The sequence below is a fragment of the Marmota marmota genome, unplaced genomic scaffold (assembly GCF_001458135.2).
Source record: "Marmota marmota marmota unplaced genomic scaffold, marMar, whole genome shotgun sequence".
Classification (NCBI taxonomy): Eukaryota; Metazoa; Chordata; class Mammalia; order Rodentia; family Sciuridae; genus Marmota; species Marmota marmota.
Genome location: NW_026000240.1, coordinates 30,261,035 through 30,281,363, shown reverse-complemented (window position 1 = coordinate 30,281,363; position 20,329 = coordinate 30,261,035).

Below are 20,329 nucleotides of genomic sequence, written 5' to 3'. Positions count from 1 at the left end.
GAAGCTGAAAATTAGGTATTTCAACTGGGGAGGAAAAAAGATTCTTAACTCCAAAACTAAAAACCTGTCCTACCTGTAGCCCGGATGCCCATGAGAAGGACCTCAGTAAAGCCTGCCGTGGCAACACACAGCATTGCTTTGTTAGTCAGTATGAATTTACCTTTTAAAGTTTAGGACTGTAAAGGGATACATTATCTTCATTATGTATACAATTGCCTTTTGCTCTGTAATATTCCCCAATCCTACCATTATGACTTTCTGGAATATGTTCTATGCCCTCTCCATGGCTTATGCCCAATAAGCAGAAATGCCAAGTTGGACCACCTCCAACATGTTAACAGAGGTATCTTTGCCCAGTTATATGCTAAGTGATATCTATGGATGCATGGGTACCATCAGGGTTTGAAGGAAGAGACAACTTGAGAATTTGTTTGGAAAGTTCTTATGGCAATAAAATGAGAGGGAAGTCTCTAGGGAAGGTTAGACTCACTCAGACCAAGAGTGAGATGAGCAGACCCACCAGGAGAGACACGGGGCTTGGCCCCAGAAGTTGATAGGTAAGCATCACAAGTGTAGATGCCCCAAACTGCTGGTACCAGGTTTTTAACACATTGTAACTTTTTAATATATTTGTGTATATCTTATGGTAGTGAGTGAGAACGTAGATTATTATCCACATATATTTTTGCATTCATGACAGACCTGACTTTTTCTTAATATTTTGGATACTTCTAGCCTGCATGGTTGAACTGCACATTTTTCCAAATTGTCACAAATCCCTAAAAAAAAAAAAGGAAAAAAAAACCCAAACAACTTACCTATAAGTAGAAGTGCACAGTTCAAGAAAATGCCTATTTTCTTCAAGGGTCAACTCTAAGCAGTTTTGAAATGTGTAATACATTGTAGGGTACAAAGTCTCAATTAGAAGGACTAATTTTTTTTTCCTTTGCAATATATTATACAGAATGGTGAATAAGAATGTATTATGTATTTCAAGGAGGTCTTTATTTCATTTTTCAGTATTTCAAAATAGGCTGTTATCATACATCCAAAAGTCCCAAATTCTGCATGTTAGCTACTCAGTAAAAGACAATAGATATTCTTCACCTTTCCTATGATTACCTGTGTTAATGAAGGTCTACTATTTGAGAACCTATTTATTTAACAGTCATTCAGACTCAGTGAGTTGGAGAGGGCAATTACAGGAATCCCTTCAAGTAAATACTGGTAATGCATAATCATTCTCCCTGAGAGCAAATAGACAAAGTGTAGCTGATCTGAAGTTCTCTGAAGTCATTTCTAATGCTTTACTAATATTAGACCTCAGTGTGATTAATAATATAAACCATCAGTTGTAGCTACTTGATAATTATGCTCATTAGGCTCATACATAACTCCATTTTTTTCCTCCTATGAGAAACCTAAGTCATTTTACAAATTCTCACTTGCCAAGTGGACAATCGTCCTCACACTCTCTGAGCAAGACAAATGCAAATTGCATTTAAATAAGTCTAGAAAAGGCAGATGTTCTTTTCCATTTAATATTTTTAGTTCCTACCTGTTCTCAGATGTATTTTTATTTTGCTCTTAGTCTCCCTTGCTAAATGCCATTTCCCATCCAATTCTCTTGGGTTTCTGGTTGGAGGAGCTGTCTACAGTTCTTCAAGTTTAAACTGAACATTCATCTGGTCTAACATCTACAGTAGTAGGATCTGGTAACCATCCCTGGCTCTGTCACCAGTCTCATGACATCCAACCTGTAAACACCTCAAGGACTGGGATGGAAGGTGATCTGTGTTTACATCGCTGGGGTTGAGCTCAAAGCCTGGCAGTTGGGAATAGAAAGTGCAGTTTGAACCAAAGAACAAATACACGGATGACCATTGCATTCTAGTCCACCTCAGTAGCCACTTATGATGTTGATGGAGAAGGTAGAGAGATTGGGATGCTGGTGGGTGTTACTAGAGGAAGGCAGGGAAGATAGTTATAAAGATATTAGCAATGAAAGTCCTTGATTATGCTTATGGTGGAAAATGGGAATAATATATCACATAGACTGACTTTATGCAATATGCAATGTATTTATTTGTTAGGAGCACATCTCAGGAGCACCCTTTGAAACATTGTGTGATGTACCAATTTCTCTTTAAAACATTTGTCTCTCTATTCTTAGCATTAGTTTATTCCATTCCCTAAAAGTTAGAAGACTTAAGAGTTGAGACATACCAACAGATTGGAGAAAACAAAACAGTGGACACAACTGAGCATCCTTCTTATGTGCCAGAATATTTACATTATTTTTCATTTAATTTCATTTAATTTAGTAAAGTTAATATTATCCTGACTTCGAAGTTAGGAGAGGGAGCGTCAGAGAGATTAAATGTTTCAAGATAAGAACATTCACGAGAAAAAGAGATGCTCTTGAGAATTCTACCCAAGTAGTAGAAAATAAGAATTTCCTGAGAGATGGTACCATTTGATATTTCCACCAGCAACATGTGAGAGTTCCAGTTGCTCTTCATCCTTAGCAAGCAGTATCAGGATTACTTAGTGTTTGTATAGTGGTTTTAGTTTGCATTTCTCTAGTGATGTTTTTGCATTGTGAATGCAAGTCTTTTGTTAGACATGTGAATGTCTTTGGCATTTTTGTTAAGAAGCAAATTGTGGAATATGATATGTCAAGAAATTTGTAATGTTTTGAACAACCCACAATAAAAAATTAAAAAAAAAAAAAAGAAGCAAATGGCCACGTTTTTATGGTCTACTTCTGAAATCTCTCCTCGGCCCAATTCATTGATGTTTCTGTCACTTTGTCAAACTATAAGGTATTGACTACTGTAGCTGTCTAGGAATTTTTGAAATTACACAAGGCAATTAATTCTTCCAAATCTATTCTCGTTTATCAATATGTTTTAGCTATTCTACTTCCTTTGCCTTTCCATATAACATTGAAAAATCTATTTTTGTGTGTGTGTGTGTGTATAAACAAAAAATCCTGCTGGAATTTTGATTGGTATTTGTTAGATTTATATCTCATTTTGTAGAGAATTGATATCTTTACTCTCTTACTTTCACTTCTCATTTACTAATATCTTTTAGTTTTTGTGTCAACATTTTTTAGTTTTTAGCATAAAGATTTTGTACCTATCTTGTTGTAGTCCCCTTTTTTAGTTATTGCAAATGATATTGTAGTTTTTTAATTTTAATTTTAATTATACATAGTTAGTATATAGAAATACAACTGAATTTTTATGTGTGTGTTGACTTTGTACACTGTAACCTTGCAAAACTCACTTATTAGTTCTGGGGGCTTTCTGTGGATTTCTTGAGATTTTCTGCACAGAAAAACATGTTTTCTGTGAGTGGAGAAAATTCTAGTTCTTTCAAATTGTGTGCCTTTTATTTCTTCTTCTTGCCTTATTGCATTGGTGGAAATTTCTAGTACAATGGTGAATAAACATGGAATTCTTATCATGATTAGAATATTAGAGGGAAAGCATGTTTTCACCTTTAAGTATAATGTTAGTTGTAGGGTTGTAGATGACTTCTATTGAATTGAAGAAGTACCACTTTATTTCTAGTTTGCTGGTATTTTTGTCATGAATGCTTGTTATGCCCTTTTGAAATGTTTTCTGCATCTGTTGATATGATTGTGTCATTTTATATACTCTGAATATGACAGATTACATCAAATATTGAATCAATCCTGCATTTGTGAGATAGACCCCATTTGGTCTTTGTATTCTTTTTCATGTTGCTGGATTCAATTTGCTGATATTTTGTTGAGGATTTTTGTGTCTATGTTCTTTGGGGGTTTTGATCTGCAGTTTCTTTCTGTCTCTGTCTCTATGTCTCTGTCTGTCTCTGTGTGTCAATCTCTCTGTTTTAGTGTCTTTGTCTTGGTTTCTGAATCCGGTGATGCTGCCCTTATGAAATGATTTGGGAATTATACTCTCCTTTACTATTTTCTGGATAAGCATATATAGAATTTCTCTTGTATCTTTATAAGGTGTTTGATAGAATTTACCAGTGAAATGATCTGGGCCTGGAGATTTTTCCAGTGTTTCAAAAAACTTTTTTCAAAATTTCATATAATAAAATTCATGTATTTTCTTTTGGTGTACAGTTCATAAACTTTAAAAACAGAAACTGATTTGTTCCTTTTAGAGATATTTTTAAATATTAGTTTAATTTCTTTAGTAGCAGCAGGGCTCTTAAGGTTATGTCATTTGGGGTGAGTTTTGATAGTGGGTTTTGAGGAATCAGTCCATTTCATTTAAGTCGCTGAATTTTTGTGCATGTGTTATTTATAGGTATTCTCTTATAATCCTTTTAATATTTGTGAGATCTATAATGATATCCCCTCTTCTTAAATTCTCTCAGTTTTCCTTAAACTGAGAATATCTTTACTTTATGTTTATTCCTGCAGCTCTGTGACAGTTCTTTTCTTTTAGCTCTTTAAAATAGTTGTATTTCTTCCTCCCAGTTTCCATGGTTTATTTTTTTTAATTGATTTTATTATTATTATTTTTTCAATATACAACAACAGTGGAATGCATTATAATTCTTATTTCACATATAGAGCACACTTTTTCATATCTCTGTATGTAAAGTATGTTCACACCAACTTATACCATCGTACATGTACTTTTTTTTTGCATTACAATTCTTAATACACATACGTACCACAAGTTTTCATATTCCATGGTTTCTGATACAACAAGTATGCTGTCCTTTGAATCATTGTATTCCTGTTAGTAAAGTGTGTTTGTGTGTGTGTGTGTGTGTGTGTGTGTGTGTGTGAGAGAGAGAGAGAGAGAGAGAGAAACTCGGTGGTCATTTTGGGATCTAGGCTAGAGTCTATTAACTCAGTTCTGAATGTTTTTGCTATGCTAATAAAGTTTGGATCCAGAACACAGGTCAGGGTGAGTCCAGGAGTTCCTAGTAGATTTGTGAGGTTGCTTTTCCTGAATTTGTCGCCTGGATACTTTTTGGTTCCTTAGGGATTCCATTTTCAGTCCTTTGGCCAGAAATGGCTATTTATGTGGGTAGAGGGCTGTGTTGGAGGAATGTGGGAGGAGGAAAGTCACTGGGATTTGACCAACTCTCTTGGAAATGCAGTTTCATGGAAGTGAGAGGAAGGTTATCTTTCCTAATTTTTTCTCTTGTAGTTTTCCTTTATTGTCCTGCACCTGCCACTGTATTTCCTGGGAATCAGGAAGAGAGAGATCAAATGGAGAATAAATAACATGGATTTACCCTACTCTTTCTGTGCTTGGGATCTCTTTTCTCCTTATCCCCCAATTAGGAAGATTCTCATGGATTTCTCTCTGTTTGCCTCACCGTGGCCACATTTATACCTCAGGCTGCATTGTGCTCAGGTCAGAGGCTACCAAAGAGGGAAAATGGTAAACTCACTACCAGTTGGCATTATTTTGAAAGCTGCCATATTCTTTCTTAATCCAACTATGGATATTTTCTTTTCAGAGACATTATGTAGCTGTGCTGTGCAGTCTGTCTGGATTTACTGTTAGTGGGAAAGGAAAGGTGACATATGTCTACTTCACCTTACCTGGAACTACAACTCTGGACATCTGTTCTTATCATCCAGGATCTTTTGTGTCCCCTGGTAACAGCCTCTCAATTTCCTTTTCAGCAACAATCTCCTTCCCACTTTCATCCCAGATACTTTCTAGAGGACTTATGACTCAGAGTAGAGAAAGTAAATCAGGCCTTAAGAAAACCCATTCAATGCATTTTGATTGAGTGGCCGAATTTATTGGTTCAGTACTGAACATAAGTCTCGCTCATAGCCAATCAGATGCAAGAAAATTTGAGCAATGACTCTGTTTCTTCCCCTTTTTGTATTTAAATCTGGAATAACTCCTTGATGCTCAGGGGTTATTGTTAGCTATATTGGGACCACAGAGGAGAGGGTTTCCTGGAATGTACCTAGACCAAGAATGAAGAGCAGGGGAAAGGAGGGAGAGAAACCACATTCTAGTATCTATCATTTGAGCATTGAGACCAGATAGATCTTTCCTTAAACTGTCCATTAAGTTGAGCCAATGTATTCCATTTTACTGCTAACTGCATTGTGAGCTATTTTCCAATACTTGCAGTGGAAATATTCCTCACATTATTAGTCTTATTGATAGGAAACAGACAGACATGAGTGATGGGAACATGAAGTTAAGGAATAATTCTATAAACTGGGCCCACTGTGCTAACCCCATATGTTTTCATTTTTAAAAAAGTAATTTACCTGCAGCCTCGGTGTTGCAATGTGCAAAAGGTGCAACTTATTCAGTTGAGGGGGAGAAATAAAGAATGTCCACACGCCTCTGCCCTTTTCAATGTTGTATTCACTCAAATTACTCAATACAATTTCACTCTATAGGTTCTTAATCATGAAAACGACAATCCTTAATACTAGGTACTATAATAGACATAATCAATTCACAGCAAACAATTCTAGATTAATTAATTCTAAGCACTGCAAACACACTTAATCATGACAGGCTAATGACAGACATTCCCTCTGCGTGCTAAGTTCAAGTGTCAGATCAAAAGTCTCAAGCCTTAGGCTTTAAGTCCAGCAGATGCACACTCACTCAGACCACCGTGATCAGGTCCAGAACCTAGGCAGGCTTCTCCTGGGATGGGGCTGACAGCCAGCTGAGGAGGTGGTCCTAGGGAGAAGTTGTGGCTCTCACCAGGGTCTAGATGTGGCTGTAGAGTTTGAGAGTGGTGAGGAAGATGCAGAGGATCAGCAAATGATGACAAGTGATGGGATGTCAGTCCAGGTCCTCATCAGGCTCTCCAGCTTGTGTGCATCAGTATCAGCTGGCTGAATATCTGTTCATTCGCTCTATTATTTATACTAAATTTTGGGGCTTTTGACTCCCTTTTCAATTCTTAACAGCTACCACCGGACTTCTCAGTGACGTCATTTACCCTGGGGTTAAAACATCTGGTCTGGTGGTCCCCACCCAGATCTTTTCACCTTTCCCTCTTATCAGGCAAGGACAGCCTGCCAGAGGCTTCACTCTGAGTTTATCAAGGTGGGGAGAAGTGACTTGTGTGTGTCTGAGAGCCAATAGTGGAGGGCTCTGTTAGGTGTGCCTGGTGAGACTGCAGGTTTCAAACTGCAGTTTTTAAAATAGAGTTGCTTAGGCTCAGGCCTAAGGATATCCCCACACTCACCTGGCTTAAGTCATTATGATATGTTATATTTCCAAGTAAACAATCTGTTATCTTCAGAAGAAAAGCAGACCCAAAATGACTACAAGAAGAATACAAGTTACCTGCGGGTGGCAAGGGGCTGTGGTTTGTGACCTTTTCACAGACCAGATCCAAGAACCCGCAGAGATAAAGATAATTCCCCCAAACTCATAGATCTTTAAAAACAGGTTCCAATTAGAACGAGTCAGCCTAGGCCAAGTTGTCATGCTCAATGGGGATTTGAAAATCTGATGTCATCTTGCTGTTTGTCAAAAGTCAAGAGGTGGAGCTAGGTAGAACTCTCTGGAGGTTTCCTAGGGACCCCCCAATAAAACTGGAGGGCAGGAGGATGCACTGATCCTCTCTTCTCTGAGAGAACCCACTCTCTTTCTTTTCTCTTTTTCCCATCCCTTCTAATAAACTCATGTCTTTTATTCCGAGTGACATGACTTGAAACCTTTCTGGCATGTTTGCAAGAATCAGGGTGAAGTGAGGGGCTTGCAAGCCTCTAGGCCTCTCCCTATAATATTATCATTCTGCATTTTATCACATATTAAGAAATGCTAAGTAGTTAAGATATGTATTTACTCTTAAAATACTTGGCTTTTACCTTTTCCTTTTGAATCTAGGCTATCTTATAATCCATCCGTCCATTTAATGTGATGGAATGTCAATAAACCCAGACTTTCTGATTGCCAACAGGTGTTAGGCATTATCAAATGCCAAGGGCTAACAAAAATATATTTCATCTAATGATTTCACCATTATGTAATATGGGTTGTAATGAAATGGAAAGTGAGAAGATATTAAAACAGAGATGATTATATAAAGTTGCAATATCCTACAAACTTTGATTAAACTGTACCCATTTGAGGTAGCTCAGAGACTTATCACATTTTTTGCATGAAGAGGTAGTCCTCAGGGCATCAATAAAATCTCCTAGGATTTGGCAAAACTACTGACAGCTCTCCTCTATATGTTATCCTGGATCTTAAGGGACATTGGATCATCTTCATGAGAAAGTGGGCTAATCTGGCTAAGAAAGCTCTTAAAGTGACTCAACAAGTCAATGAAAGACTTTCCTGACTCCAGGGCCTTCACTTCAACTACAGGCTGCATGATTATTTAAGAAACTTAGAGGCATCCAACTGAGCAAGACTTTTCTTGACTTACCATGAGAAAGCAACCACGTGGTTAGTGCTAATGTCCCTGTACAGATTATTGCATGAACATCATGGAGACCGTAGCAGTCTCTGCTGTGGTCATAGAGACCACAGAAAGTTAAACATGGCTGCATATTCTATCATGTTCCTCCCATTAAGAAGTAGAGTCTAAGTCTCATCCCATGTTCATATGTGATGAGCTTAGTGACTTTCTCAACCAATAGAATTCAATAGAAGTAAATGTTCTGGGACTTTTGAGACTAGGTCATAAAAGGTCATGAAGCTTCTGTTTCAAAATCTCTCCCTCCACATGAACATTCATGTAAGCAGCTCCACTACACTAAGACTACCTTGCTGTAGAGGTAAAGGTAGACGACCCAGTTGGACTAAGGCACCAAAGTACCAGGAATATGAATGAATGAAGCCAATTTTGACCATCCCCAAAAGTCCATGTGCCAGCTGCCAAGGCATCTGATAGCAGAGAATTCTATCAATGACCTTATAGAACAGAAAGGTTATCCAATCTAGCCTGCCCTGATTCCTGACCCACAGCATTGTGAGATGTAATAAAATTGGTCTTGTTTTAAGCCACTAGTTAGGGGGTAGTTTATTATAGAGCCATAGACAACGACACAATATTCATTATGTCCCTGAGAGTTGGTAGTGTGTCTCATTACCATCATCTCTACTTTTGGGATCTTTCCCTTTCCCTAGACTCTTAACTTCTTCCCGCAACCTGTTTTTCATAGTTAATTGCCAAATTTTATTTTTAAAAAACCTACACATCTTGCAAAAAAAAAATGATAGTTATTATAATCCATTTAAAATAGTCAGTTCTTATAATTGATTTAAAATAGTTTCTGTTAGCTCTTGGGAAAGTGACTTTGGCCCCCAGAAGTGGTTTGGAAAGAAAAGGCCATTTGGGGTCTTTCTCATTCAAATTTCAAAAAGTTGGGCTGATTATTCTTTCAGTCAGTGTCGGTAGGTCTGGAAATATCCAATCTTGGAAAGAAGGTCAGAAATACTATATTTTAAGGTTTGGAGTCTGTGATTACAGAGCCCTGACCCACAGGCCTGATAAGGCAGTTCCTTGTGCATACTTCACCATGGGTAAATGGCATATACATTATATAGTGGGAATGAATCTTATCAGAATGAAATTATAAACCTAGACTAGGAAATTTCTCCAAACAAGACAAGCAAACTGTCTTGGAAAATGGATAAACTATCAATTACATTTCAATATTGCCTAAAATTTCAGTATTTGGCTTCTAAGCCATAAGTTCAGGGACATTTTTTTTCAGATATAAATGGACATAATACCTTATTTTATTTGTTTATTTTTATGTGATGCTGGGGATCAAACCCAGTGCCTCATGCATGCTAGGCAAGCACTCTACCACTGAGCCACAGCCCCGGCTCCCTCAGGGACATCTTCATACCAGGACTGCCCACAGATGTCTCCTCTCACTATGGGATCTACCTAGACAATCAATTTGCTACTGCAGGCTCTGGATTGTGCCTACATTTTCCCCTATTGAAGTGTGTTTCCTTTGTGTACCATTCCTCTCAGCTAGTTGATCCACTAGCAAAGTCTTTTGATACATGAATTTCTTCTAAGAGTGTACTGGGAAGACTCTTGAATATATGAAATTAAACCAAGTGATTAAATACAATACAACTAGTTAACTCAATTATTCCAAAGTCCTATTATAAGCCATGATTGGGACTTTGACAAATCTTGATGATAAGCAGGAGTATGGTCATGCAAAAATAAAACAAAACCAGATTCCCATACTTTTGTGACATCCAGTAGGAAATGAGATAGTAAAATTGTGTCTTTGAGGGATGATGGATTCTAATCTGGGCACATATCTGTGAGTTATCACCATTTCTCTTAGGAACTGAGCAGAAGTATTTAAAATATTTACCTTTAACCAGATTATAAAAATTAACACATTTTACCATATAAAAATGTGATACACAGGAAGAAATAAAAAAGAAAATAAAGTAGGCATATTTCTACTACCTGTGTATAATCACTGTTTAATATTTTGTTTTTATTTCAGCTAATTAAAATAAAATTTTATTTTACAAAAATGTGGATAATTTTATGTGCATATGTGGATATGTACTTGTTTGTATATGTTCATGTATATAATTTTACTTCCAAGTGGAAAGTTTCACAGAATTAGTTAAACTTCTGTCCTACTTCTTATGCATCACAACAAATGAGAAGATTAAATTCTGCCTAATCTGTCTTGCCTTTCCGTTGGAGAGAGTTATTTTTAAACTAGAAAGTGACATGAAGAATTGGATAATGGTAACAGCAACAAATAAAGAAAGTCAGTCTTCAGACCTTTATATAAGCTCCAGCATATCTCTGGATGCATAAAAATTAACCAAGCATTGTGGTCACATTTAAAAATAATATAAGCAACAATTTATTCCATGGAATAACTTAAAAGTTGTTGGGAAGAATGATTAGCACATGTGGAACAATTTGAGAGAGGTTGGCCTATGTTTAGATACTTAAGAGATGTGGACCTCAGCAGCTACAAGCATTTAAAGGGTTCTGGAAAAAAGTAGATGTTTGAGATATAGATGTTTGGGTTGTAGATTATAAGAAAAAGGGAGAGTCTTTTCCCGCTTCTTCAAGTGCAGTACAGATGAGTACTTAGAAGAAGGAATAAGTTTGACACAATTTAAAAAAAAAGCAAGGCTATTAAGGGTATGGGCTTGATTCAGGCAGACCTAATCTGAGTCTGTCACTGGTACTTAGTAGGTTGATGGCCATGACACATCTCTACCCTTTTCCAAGCCTCTAATTCATCATCTCAAAGTGGGGAAAAAGTAGCATCTACCTCAATGGATTGTTTTAAATACTGAGTGAGAAATGTATTTAGAGTTCTTAGCATAGTACTGGACACATAAGGGCCATTCAATACTAGCTAGCCAATAATAGAGATAACTAATACTCAAAACTTGCAACTGGTAAATGAGATTTTCTAGAACAGTGACGTGACAGAAAAACAGATTCCATGTTCAGGTAAAAGCTTGTGGAATTTAAAACCAGGAAGTACTAAAGATTTAGGGGAAAGACTATACCTCATAAACATCCAGTGTTAAATCACAGAGGTCTTCCTCAGAGGTCTTCAGATCTGCCCACCTGTTCAAGCAGGCTCCCAAGAGTTCTGATGATGGGCAGCTGTCCAGTGGATTTCAGAAAATTCTTCTTACAGATTGGAGGCTTTGTCATATCTCTTCTCACATTAGACACTTAGTGTTCTGGACCCAAAGGCATCCTCAGCCATCCTCCATCTGAACTATTGGGTTTGGCTGTCATTTGCAGAAGTCCCCTAAGCTACCCCTTCTATTCTTGAAGAAGCTCCTCTGGTGGGTCTGCCACTCCTTCCATCTCACCTAACTCAGGGCACCAGGCTCCAACCATTCTCCTCAGGGACAAGGCAGCTTTACTTTCCTCATAAGAAGTGTCTACTTCCCATCAGGCAAGATTGGACATGATGACGATGGTGGCGGCCATGTGATAAGAAAAGCTCATTTCTTCTTAGAAATACAACAGTTTGGTAGAATGGTTAAAGGGATGTTTTTTTTTCTCCCCTAATGAACAAGAAACAAAAGCAAAACAACACAGTTAGGGTTTTCTCTTGTCTCCCAGTGCTTGGGAGAGGTGTCTCATTGTGGTTTACAAGTTCTGACAACATCCACAATTGGATTATATGCCAAAGCACATGCCATAGAAGCCCTCAGAAAACTGTCAGTCTTGTTGGAGAAAGGAGGCTCAAAGACAAAGCACAAGTGTTTCAGAGAAAGGCGCTGGTAGACGGATTAATAAGACATAGTCTAGATTCTCAAGGAACTTACTTAAAACAAGACACTCACCTTAGATATTCAAGACAGTACAGTTCAGTGCGCATGTGACTAAGTGGGGAAGGACAGCCATGTCTACCCTGGACCAGTAGGAGAGCTGTTCTGAACACCACCTTAGAAGGGAAATATCATTCCTACAGCTGTTCTCAAATTACCACTTTGCCCAAATGACCTCTTTATGGTCTGGAGACAATCTGTCTGAGAGACTTTGAGTGTACTTTTTTCACTGAGTAATGTGACAGGTGCTCCCATAGTCTGAGAGGACACATGAGCAGCTGACAAAAGAGAAAGGAATTCATGGTTTGGCCTGCCTTTGCCTATTAAATCATGTTAGTTATTTTTTTTTAAAGGGAGAAAGTTGAGGAGATGTTGACAAAGGATTCCAAGGTCCAGTTAGACAGGAGGAATAAGTTCAACAGATCTGTTATACAGCACGGTGACTAAGCGGGATAAACAATATATTCTTGAAAATCTCTAAAACAGGAAATTTTTAGTGTTCTCCTTCCCCCACACACACACAAATGATAAATGTATCAGGAGAGACATGTTAATTATGATTTAACCATTCCACAATGTATACATATTTCAAAACAACTTGTTGCACATGGTTAATATGTACAATTTTCTTTGTCAAGTAAATATAAATTAATTCATTTTCTTAAAAGAGAAAAATATGTAATTTTGTTTTATCCTAGCAAGTCTGCTGAGGTGCTTATAAGCCAAAGGTAAAAAAAAATCAAAACAAACAAACCAAAAACACAAGACAAAAACCTCAGGAGACCTGCCAATAGGACATCTCATCTCTTTTGAGAGCTTGAGCTAGTATGCTACTCCACTCATTAGGTGTGTGATCTAGGGCAACATTATTAATATTGCTCACTGTACCTACTTTACAAAACAAAATACTGAAAGGTTGCCACCTTGCAGGGTTGCTTGTTGATTAAATTAGTCAATACATACAAAATGCACTTGGAATATTGCCTAGCACATGGATTGCCAAATGCCAACTATTATCATTCTGGCCTATTTCTCTTTGAGGACATCTCTGAAGAATGACCAGTTGGTGATAGGACTGCGGGCCAGCATCTAACAAGTGAAACATGAATGAACAGATGAGGCAACTCTTGGAAGCATACAGGAATTCTAAGGCATATTGAAAATCCCTGTTGTATACAGCAGGTGTGAAGGATATGAAACTCACTAACCCAGGAGGCTTAAAAACACCAAATGTAAATAGATACAAGGAGAAGTGGACAGAAATAGAATTATTTCTGTCTCATCATCATCATCTGACAGTTTGGTCATAATGACAAATTCCCTTTCTCTGCAGGCTAGGATGCCTTGTCTGTCATGGCAGCATGTCAAGCAGAAGATGAGCCATAAAAGGAATAAGAACATCTCCTCTGCTCATTGTTCACTTTTCTTGTGTCCTAAAACTAGGACACAAAATGCTTAGTGTTTCTGAGAATAGAGAAAGTAATTGGTATTTCTGTATCATCCTGTGGTACCACCATGAGAGAAAGCAGATTGGCTGAAACATGCACTGGTCTTAAGGAGAAATCTGTTTGGGTAGAGCTTACATGGGTGGGTAGTTCAATGGCTGAAGCCTTCCAGAGCTCATGACTAGAAGCCATTGACCTTGGTGTTGCAGATAACCCCTCCATGTCCAGAGGGGGTGCTAACCAAGTTTTTGTTGAATAAGACATCTTCAAATTCTGGGACCTATCTTGGCCCCAAGTCAGTGAAAGGTACCTTTTCTCGGAGTGTAGGTCATGGTGGTAATGTTTTTGATTGTCTACACCCAGCCATCCCAATCTTCCTTGCTGACATGGCCCTGAGTTTGTTCAGATATCAGGGTAAATATACCCAGGGCTTGTATCATGATTGGTCTAAGCAATTGTGTTCTCATTCCTCTTTCCAGGGATTGGTTTAACTGTAGTCACATGACCTGGTTCTGACTAACACGATAGGAGGGATTCAGGTGGGAAAAAAATCCATGCAAGGAGAAGTAGTTTTATTTCTTCTTATTTTCAACTTGATCATATAAAGAGGTGATTTGTGGAGTACTACAGCCTTCTTGTAAACATGATGGAAATTGAAGGCAAGTCCTGAGTCCTGACATTGGTGACCTACAGAAGCAAGGTCAAATAGTATGTGAGATTATCAACTGACCACTCTCAGTTAAGCCAGTTTTAATTGGGTATTCTGTTACTTGCAGCCCAAAGCCAGACCAGGAGAGGCTAGGTGTTAGGAATAAATCACTCTTGGAAGGAGTTGCAGCGCTTGAATTCCTAGACAAGATATGAGCCACGGGGGTAGGAATGTGTTCCAAGCAAATAGCTGAAATACAGTCTCCAGGCCTATGAGGATAGAAAAAAAAAAAACTCAGTAAAAATGATTTTATCCTAATTGATGAAATTACTAGGCATGTTTTATTCACCACTATCACCTAGTGCTTGGCATATGGCTAGAAGCTCAATAATTGCTTAATGAATTAGTGAGTGACAGCTCTATTTAAAGCTACTGCTGAGTCTGCTCTGACTGCTCTGATTCAGATAGCAAGGTTCCAGGTAGGCCTGTCTGAGCTTTTTCCTAGATAATCAGCCTGGTGGCCCTGTACTTGTCCACTGGACATGTTTCTTGCTCTCTCTTACTGTTGGTTTCAGGGCTGGAGTCATGCCTACAGCCAGCAGTGCCTCCAGTTCTCCCTGAGACCAACCTCTGCCCAGATGTGAAACAGATAATCTTCTGTTGCCAGAGGAACTACATGTACCTCTGCTGAGCTGCCCAGTATGAAACACCTGCCTGGATTGCAAGGTTTCTTCTATGCCTATATCTCTGGAGACTATATTTTACCTGTCTGCCTGGAGCATGTTCCTCCTCAGCATCTCTTGTATCTTGTTCAGGATTCAAAGCACTCCTGCTCCTGGTAAGTCTGACTTCCTCCTAGCACCCAGCCCCACTCCTGGTCTGGGTTGGCTTATCACAGACATCCTGGGCTCTGGCAGGAAGATTTTCCTCTTTATATACTCAGAAGGCATTTCTGTCTCATCATCATCATCTGACAGTTTGGTCATAAAGACAAATTCCCCTTCTCTGCAGGCTAGGAAGCCTTGTCTATCATAGCAGCATGTCAAGCAGAAGCTGAGCCATAAAAAGGAATAAGAACATCTCCTCTGCTCATTGTTCACTTTTTGGATTAAGGAAAGAGTTCAAGGCTTTTTGAAATCCCTGTCCAAGGGCATTTCAACTTCACCATTTATGAAATCAAAGAAAGTAAACTGAGGTAAATAGGTGAAATACAGTCTCCGACCTATGAGGATAGAAAAATAATAAAATTCTTGAGAATCAGGAGTAGTAAAAATTTTTTAGTAAAATTATTACCCAAATGAAACCTACCCAATGTTCATCAGTGGTAGAATGGCAACAACCAATTTCTACAACCAAACACTGTTATTAATGAGAGTGAATTACAAACAAAGGGATAAATGTGAAAAGCATAAACAGAATTCTGGAAGTCAGGTGTATAATATTGTATGATTCAATGTATTTAAAGTTCAGAAATAAGCAGGTTAAATATGTTATTAAAAGTCAGTTTAGTGATCACCCTTGTGGGAGTCAGGGCCTGTGGCCATATGGGAGCATGAGAAAGGCTTTTGAGATTCTAGTCATTTTCTAGTTTTTAATCTTGGTGCTGGTTACATGTGTTCAGTTTGTAAGAAAGTAATACCCTGTACACATCTGCTATGAGCACTTTTCTGCATGCATATTATACTTTGAGAAAAAGATTTTAAAAATTACAAGACACAGAAACAAGCCCTGGGACCAGAAAGTAAGCAAAGATTCATAGAATCTTGACACCAAAACCGAGGTCCCGCATTTTACAGAGGGGAAAACTGAGTAGTCAGGAACTCCAGTTAATCATCCAAAGTCATACCAATGAGTCATGCCAGACATAGCCCCCGTGTCTGATTCCAGCTCAGGGCTCTTTCATTGAGTAGGCACAAAGGAACTCAGATTCTGATCAAAAGTTGGTGCATCTCCATTAAATATTCTTGAATTTTCTTGGAATAGAGTATTTGGAGTAAAATAATTAGACATATTTTCTTCTAATAGACACTTTGTTGGTTAACTGGGGTACATGGAGAGCAGCATGGATAAACAGGGCTGGCAGTTACATAGGCTGCTCTCTTTGAAGAGCCCCATCTTTGGTTGCTCTATTGCAAAAATCTTGAAATTCTTGCTAATTTTTTGAAACAAGTTCCCAATATTTTTATTTAGTACTGAGTCCCACAGGTTAGGTGGTAAGTCCTGCTAATAAATGATCCTTTGTGTGATCAAGGTGGTATGCAAGTCAATTATTTATAATCAAAATCTACTTCAAATGAGTCAGGGAAATTGATTTAAAGGTCAATTGTATATATCGTCAACAAGAAATCAGTTTATAAAAAGAATAATACCTTTATTTATTTTGTCACTAAATTTCAGAACTGCTGGTTGATTTAAAATAACATATCAAATGGAAAGTAAAATAATAATTAAGGATTCTGGAATAGTAATATTCAAGAGCTGGAACAAAATCATTAAATCTACTCCTTTTATTTAGTAATGGAAAAATAAGGTCTAGAGTAGGGGGTAATTTGCAAAGGAATTGAGCCAATGAAAATTGATCAATGTGGTTCAATATTTGAAGGTTCAGTGATATTTTTCTGGCAAGGTTTCTGGAGCATTTCTTTTTGACATCCCAGAAAAAGCCTCCTACTCAAGCCAGAACATTCACCTTTGCTTTTATTTAACTAGCATCATTTGCTGGAAAGAAAGCATACAGGGAAATTGATTACATTTTGTGTAAAATAATTACCCTAATGTAGCATCTGCCATATGCACTGTTCACTTGGAAACAGAAGTGGCTCTCAGAATGGCTCTGCCTCCAGTGTAGTTTGTTAGCATCAACTTGGACTCAGTATCTGCCACATGAAGCACCAGTGATCTGGCATGTGTCTGGGGCACTGGGCTTGCATCTCAACCCACCTCCATTTTCTCCATCCTAAATAGATTTAAGTGGCTTGGTTAAGGCTGTGAAATGCTCTAGATCCATGGCATTTCTGGAGCCAGAGAGATCATAAAGGAATTGAAATTTTAAGTGGCTAGTACGGGTCAAGAGTTTGGCTAGGTAATAGACATGCAAGAACACACCCCTGTTCTCAGAGACTTCACAACCTGGCTAGGGGGACACAGTTCAAGACAGTGAGAGTTATGGTACAGTGTGCACAGGGTGGTGGATAGTGGAGTGAGCCAGTGGAGCTTGGCAGGAAAGTGGGGAGCAAAGGTGTGCTTTGTGTAGGAAGTGAGCCTTACATGTGTAGAAGTTAACCTAATGAGGGATTCAGGGAAAAGATGACATGGCAGGTGGCACAAAGAACTCCAGGGAAGAATGTGAACAAAGCCAGCAGAGAAGGGTTTTGAGCAAGAAGTGATTGGTGAAGCCAGGTGCATTGGTGCATGTCTGTAATCTCAATTGTTCAAGAGGCTGAGGCAAGAGGAACATGGGTTCAAGGCCAGCCTAGGCAACATAGGCGGATCCTGATCCCATCTCAAACAAAACAAAACAAAACAAAACAACAAAAAAGTGATTGGTGCTTCAGAAAGATTACTGCAGACAATGGATGGTGAAGGGCCAGGCGATAGGTAGGGGTCCAGATAAGCAAAGATGAGAGTCTAAGTTATGAGTGCCCTTCCCCTCTTCTAGAAAAGGAGTCTGAAAACAGTGAGGAGGTTAGGTTATAAGGTCTTAACCCTCTCTGTGTGTGGAGGCTTACAGAAAAGGCCAAGAGGCTCTGTCCAAGATGATGTGGATGCAGTGGTCCACCTGCTAGAAGGCATTGAAGGAGATGGATTAGATATAAAACAAAGGATGATGAGTATTTGGGGATGCTAACATTGAAGAGCCTTTGGAGCATCTGGATGGGCAACTTCCACCATTTTAAGCATAAACATTCCAACCTGTTCTTAAGATTGTCTGAATATGTGTTTTGGTAGTCGAATAAATGAGTCCAAAGCTCATGTGGGTATATAACATACAATATCATGCATCTTCATTTGATGAGGTGTTCATGTTTAGACAATGTCTCAAGAGAAAAGAGTAGGGAGGTCAGAATACTACAACTGTGGCTGAAAGGAGCCATGATCTTCATATTTCACACAAAGCAGTGTGAGCTCAGGGAGACCCAGTGACTGTCCCAGGGTCTCCCACCTATGAAGTGGGAACCTGTGCTTGGTTCCCCACCTCTTGCTGTTTTGTCAAGGCATTGCTGTCTTGTAAAGCATGGTGTGTTTCCCACTGTAACCCCTCATTTCAAAGGTAGAGATAAGAGCTTTAAGAAAATTTTCTTCTGTTCTTCACTTTGATCTGCCACCTAATTATGGTTTTCTTTCTTTCCTCAACCTCGGGTCTCAACTTTATCCTTGGCTTCTCCTCTGCTTACTTTAAAGGTTTTTTTTTTTTTTTTTTATGAGAGGCTTTAAGAAGGACCTTAGGAGCTGGTGGTTGATTCCATGGTTTCCAAAAGAGTGAAAAGCCTGTTGGGCACCATCATTTATGGAGCAGTCTGTCTGCCTTTGTTTGCTTTCAGGACAAGTAGGGTCTTGAATAGTTGGAGGCACAGGGGAAGACAAAGACAGAAAATATTGGACCAGCTTTTCCTTCCAATAGTAATTTTCAGAAAGATAAACACTATGATTGGAATCCAAGTTAAGCAGGTGCTCAGCATTTACTAGAAGGGCTTTTGAAGCAACTTTAAGGAATAGTTTTTGAATAATTCTACCCGGGCCTTTGAAATCACACTCCATCCTCAATTATAAGAAGTGAAATTATTATGTTTCATCTCATGTTTGATGATTATTAGAGACCAAACTGCATTTCACATTAAATTCGGGCATATCAAGGGCCCCTTATGTCATCTTTGGGTACAGCAAATTTGTGCTTAAATTTCAAATATGGATACAAAAAGGAAACTGTTAAAATTTTTCTTCCATTCTCTGCATTCTGAGTGTGTTCCAGATTTTTCTTAAGTAAGACTGGGCACTTCCTGGTGAAGGACTAGGCTTGCACACCTCACCGTGCAATGCAGCAGGGTTCCATTGGCTTTTATGGCATGTTGGTAACATACCATATGTTGCTTTTATGGCCATGATGTATGAAGCCTTGAGTCCTTGGTCAGGAATGCATAATAATGACGAGAATTACACACTATCATTTATTACATTATCATTTACTACTACATACATAGCAGATAGGATGTATCTACTGTGCAATGTAACTTGACCAACATCTCAAAGCCAGGACAGTGATATCCAGAGCAGAACCCAGTTCTCGGGGCTGCTGTTTCAGAGTCATTTTTCCACTGTTTTCTGTTGCCTTCTGTTTGTAACCAAGTATGGAGTTGTCACATGCATGGAGATGAAAAAGCTAGCAAGATCTCCAAGAATGAATCTTGGATGTGGTAAGCCATTCTTATAGACCGTGGCCGCCATTAGAAGATGGCGCCGGCTTCCACTGTGGCCTGTGATAAACAACTCCTTTTATGGAGAGTTGGCGCGTAATCCCTTACCACCCTATGAGAGAGATCCACCGTAGCGGCTTAGGATTGGGATGCGGGGGGCTTTATTAAGCTGTGCTTGGGTGTGTCGGGCGCGGGCACTAGAAGATGATACATGACTCAAGGCCTGAATAAACTGCTGAAAGAAGAATCCTGTGTCGTGTTTTCCCTTGCCGGCGAGGGGTCGCAACAGTTGGTGGCCCGTGCGGGGAACATATTCCTCGAACCCAGGATCCAGAACTTTCAGCAGTCAGGGTGGTGCACCGGTAAGTTCCCAGGTAAAGTGGGAATCCGCAAGTAAGTAGCAGGACGCTCCTCTGTAGAAAAGGAGAGAGCGGGGATTTCATAGAACGGAACGCTCCTCCGTAGAAAAGGAGAGAGCGGGGATTTTTGAACGTAGCAACCCATCTAGGGCCAACAAAATTGGGCTTGAAGAGGTAGCGCCCATAATGT